Source organism: Leiobunum rupestre, chromosome 1 (genome assembly GCF_980474605.1).
Source record: "Leiobunum rupestre chromosome 1, qqLeiRupe1.1.hap1, whole genome shotgun sequence".
Taxonomy (NCBI): Eukaryota; Metazoa; Arthropoda; class Arachnida; order Opiliones; family Sclerosomatidae; genus Leiobunum; species Leiobunum rupestre.
Genome location: NC_143384.1, coordinates 79,327,659 through 79,332,205, shown reverse-complemented (window position 1 = coordinate 79,332,205; position 4,547 = coordinate 79,327,659). Strand labels below are relative to the sequence as shown.

General features: G+C 35.9%; 1 long non-coding RNA gene across 1 annotated transcript; it reads left to right on the top strand.

Annotated features, from left to right (window-relative positions):
- Positions 1-2,290: 2,290 nt before the first annotated feature.
- Positions 2,291-3,878, top strand: LOC149966747 (uncharacterized). The gene is made up of 3 exons (XR_016480420.1): positions 2,291-2,408; positions 2,689-2,780; positions 3,567-3,878. It is a non-coding gene; the product is annotated as an uncharacterized LOC149966747 (long non-coding RNA).
- Positions 3,879-4,547: the final 669 nt, after the last annotated feature.

Here is a 4,547-nt window from a genome sequence, read left to right as displayed (position 1 = left end):
CTTGTAGGGGAAAGTCCCCCCTCCAGGTTAGAAACCGGGGGGGTAACATCCGAAGATGAACCCGCCCCTTGCTTAGGGTCGGGTTCTTTCGAACCCTCCCCTTGCTTTGGGTTGGGTCCTTTCGAACCCTCCCCTTGCTTAAGGCCGGGTTCTTTCGAACCCTTGCCCGGTTTTTGGTTTTTTTGTTTGTTTTTTTGTGTTTCCATTTTGGTCCCACGAGAAAAGAGGAAAGTAGAAGGTCACCGCCCTGAATCCTCTGTCCGGGCGGAAGGCTAAAATACAACGGGGTGTCGCCTGGTGCCCCGAGGGGATCGTTCACGATACCGTATTTACGCTTCCCCGGTACCACCCAGCCCTCATCACGATACCTCACACCTTACCTTAAGGACGAAGCAGAGCCTTAGTTGGCCAGCATGAAGGGTTTCCCCTCCACCTGTTACTCCCTTCCACCACGAAGAGGTACAAGGTTGCAGTTTATGGAAGAGAAAAAAAAATGACCTTAGTAGTGGTACCATCTATATATGGCTCAGAAAGCTAAAATTCAAAATAGCGAAACAATAGACAAATTGAGCCACGTTTTCTGGACATTTTCTGGTGCTAGCTTAACCTCTCTAATAACGTCGTCAGTGAACCATTTATAATTATTATAATAAGACAACTTTCACGACTGACTGCAAGAAAGAGCTACCTAACATTGGAAAATAATTAATTTTTTAATTAATAAATATTTTAATCGTTTCTATGACAGTTAAAAAAGCTGTTCCCAAAATTACGCGTTCAATTACTTAACATGCATAAAGATTAGTACCAATATTGTGATTTCTAAAAATGAACATGAAAAATTAGATTACTGGCACGAAACTATTTGCAATAAAAAAGAGATTTTGTTTAACCATAATAAGAAATCCTACTTATACACTCTTTTTTTGGGAATTTTATTGGGCGCGTTCATGTTGAGTTTACCCCCTTAACCCCCATTCTCCATATCCTGGGACCAAAGACCGGAGCCTAGACCCCCCACCGGTGGTTCCAGGTAATGGCCGACTAGCAGGCGGCCAAAAAGAGTGGTCGTAAAGAGTGCGAAAAGAGTGTATAGTTTCGGAGTCTTTATTGCTCCGTCATCAGCGGTATAACCCGTTTATAAAATTCACAGATCTATATATAACCTACGTTCTTAGTTTTTTAGATCAATGTTATTAACAGTGTTTTAAAAAGAAATAATTTATTCCAGTTATTTATGTAGTCTACTTCGGGTCCAAGGTCTCGATTTTTTAATAAAACATGCTTCAATTATATAGGGTGTATTCTCGTGACGTCATCATCGCTGTAGTGGAAGGCTAGTGTCATCCCCCTTTCGCCCATGACTATTTACCTTAGTGCAATGACCGCCATCTTCTCGTGAATACCACCTATTTACAAGGAGAGCACCCGTGGTTGTTATCACCGATTTTGTTGAAACTAGGGAGGTTAGGTAGACCTGGTCTGTAGGTCTGTGGGTAGACCTTATAGTAGTATGAAAATTCCCAACCAAAAATGTTTTTGACCTTTCATAATAAAAAATCTCCACCTGTGAATGTTCTAAAAAATTAAAATTTTCGAAACTTACCCAAAATTATAAATTTAACCTATTTTGGGTAAAATTTCTCAAATAAGGGTAAATTTTTAAAAAGATTGGTTACGTTTTGGTTAAATTTCCATAAATTACATTAATAAAATAATATGGAGATAATTTTAAGTTAAATTGGGTAAAGGTAAATAAAATTGTTTGAAATCGACAAAAATTGTCTAAAAAACAAAATTGGGTAAAAATATAAAAATTAAGTAAAGTGACAAAAATTGGGTAAACGCAATAATTTTCGTTAAAAATTGGGTAATGAAATAAAATTCCTTGCACGTGGTCTGCATCGTTTGCAATTTCGCTATAACATAAAAAGTGCTTTTAAGTGCACTATCGCGCTCAAACCAACTAATAAATAATATTATTTAGGTCGATCGTTAATTTAATTTTTCAAGTTCGCGTTATTGAACATCGAGATTTTCCGAGAATTTATTTCAATGCTCCTGTTTAAACGGCGTATTAACAATTCATCCCGTCAATAGCTTTCAGAATCATTAAGTTTAACGTACACCTGAGCGTCTAAGGATAATATACTATTTCATTATTATTGTCCATTGTAATGTTTTCAACAGCTTCATTAATGAAAGGTGATATATAACTCGATTGTCATGACACTTTATTGTAAGTTCGTTTGTTAGGCTACCATTAATTATATAGGAAGTAGAGGGCAGAATATCATACGTGTCCAGTTGCGGTTGAAAGCGGTGTATATTTATCAAGAACCAAATAGGTCATTTTTACGCGGATAGCATTTGCTGCGTTATTCCCTGGACGTCTTTTATTTTAAGTTGTAAATATGAAAACATTTCAAATAACTTCATTTGATTACAATTTATTGATATTATTAATAGTAAAAGTGTAATTTACATTAGCAAATTATATGATATAGTTTTTTTAAGTTAAAAGGAACCACGGCTATGAACTGCATTGCAAAGGATGATAAAATTAGCGAATAAATAGATTAGTCCATTATGAAAAGGGATAAAAAAGCTAAACCCTAAATTCGCTAATTTTATCATAATTTTTAAATTAATTTGCGAGACAATTTTAAAAATACCTTTTTTCTTTAGGCAGAAAATGATGTTAAAAGTGTTTTTTGGTCTTTTATTCGTCCAGTTTTTGTTTCTGAATACCCAGGGAAACGAGATCAAATTGGAAGATGGTAAGACAGCGTGTTTTGTCAAAGTCGTACCACTACTATGAATTATCTCACTCTTATATAAACATCAGTATTGGACATGTTTTAATAAATTTATCGAAAGACAATTCAGTGGCTCACCCGTGATATTCAAAACGCCACATTTTTTATGAAAACTGATTTACAGCAAATGTTGTTCACGTTATTTTCTAATAGCGTCAACTCAAACATGGTCGCCCACAGGGGGGGGGGGGGCAAACGGTGTTATAAATGTACTAATAAAGGTATGAAGTTCCTTCCCCCTTTTAACTAGGTTTGAAGAAAACTTTGAACTCCAAATAAAGAGACTTGTTTTTAAGACGCTGAAATAATTGACTGAGCTCGAAAAGCGACCGACCCTCATTTGGAAGATTATGACCTCAAATCCGCGTGCCACGACGACACTCGTAGGTCAATGCTAATCAGTAACCTCGCACGGCCTTATAGTTGCATCACGTATTTAACTACATCTTAGGTTTATTTTTGACCGGGATATTTAGTAACTTTCTGGGTTAAGAATATATTAAAGTTACTGACGGCGCAATATTTCACGTAAAAACTTGTCTAATTCAGCATAAAACCACTTAAAGACTTAAAACACCAATGTTTTGTATATAAAAATAAATGAGATCATGTCAAGATAATTGTAAAAAAAATAGAGTGAGCCCGAAACGACCCACTCTGATCACGGACAGAAATTCAGAAAACGCGACGTGATAAATACGGGCTTTTTAAATGTTCACACAAATCTTTTTTCTTTTGATTTTACAGAATGTCCCAAAGGAATTAAGCAATGTCAACACTTAAATTGCCCAGAAAATATGGAAATTGGATGCAGAAAATTTCTGGATTGTTTTCGTCGTAAAATTAATCATGCTTGCTCAAAGCGTTGCTTGTGCAATTATAATGGCGATTTCGTAATACGCTGCCTTGTTCGTATAAAAAAATGCCCACAAGAGTGTCTTCCTTTCTATCATTTGCGTGTAAAGCAAATGCCTAGCTATAATGCCTCATTTAATCATTGTTATCATAGCAATAAATGAGGGTGTTATGAATTTAAATATGACACTTCAATAAATTAAATGATGTACAGTTTTTCTTACTCCTATCACAAACTTTAATCAGATCCGGGAACTTTTTCTATTTCAGTTTCTATAGCTAAAGAAGGTACTATTCGACCCGGAATTTCTGATATTGCATATAATTAAAATATTTCTCGGTTTAAAAACCGACTCATTATTTAAGATAGTAGTTGGAGAAGACAAATTGTTTTGGTCGGAATCGAAATTTGTCAGTGCGGCTTTCTATGTTCGTCCACTTTTTGAGATTAATAATTATAATCAGCTAGGCTAATACCCAAGGCACCACCTTAGGCCTAAGTCATCGAGCCTTTAATTCAGATGGCCGGTTTGCAATGCGTAGGAGGGTGGTGGAAAGCCCTGCAAGCAACGCGAGCCAAAAGCGCCCTACACTAAGGTCGCTTTGGCGAAATACGTTTCGATATCATACGATTTTATGAAAATTAAAAAATTATAAATAATGTTTATGGTTTCGTAAATTTGTTACAAATAATGTTTCATCTATTTAACAGAAACTTGGTTAGACACATGTCACTTATACTTTGGAGTCAACATAAAAGAAACGCCACTTTTTCGAGTTGCGGTAACATGTGTACGTTACAACGTTTTATTGAAGCTGCGCCATCGAAAACTCCTTTGCGGGAAACTCATTTTGGGATAAAAAATCATAACG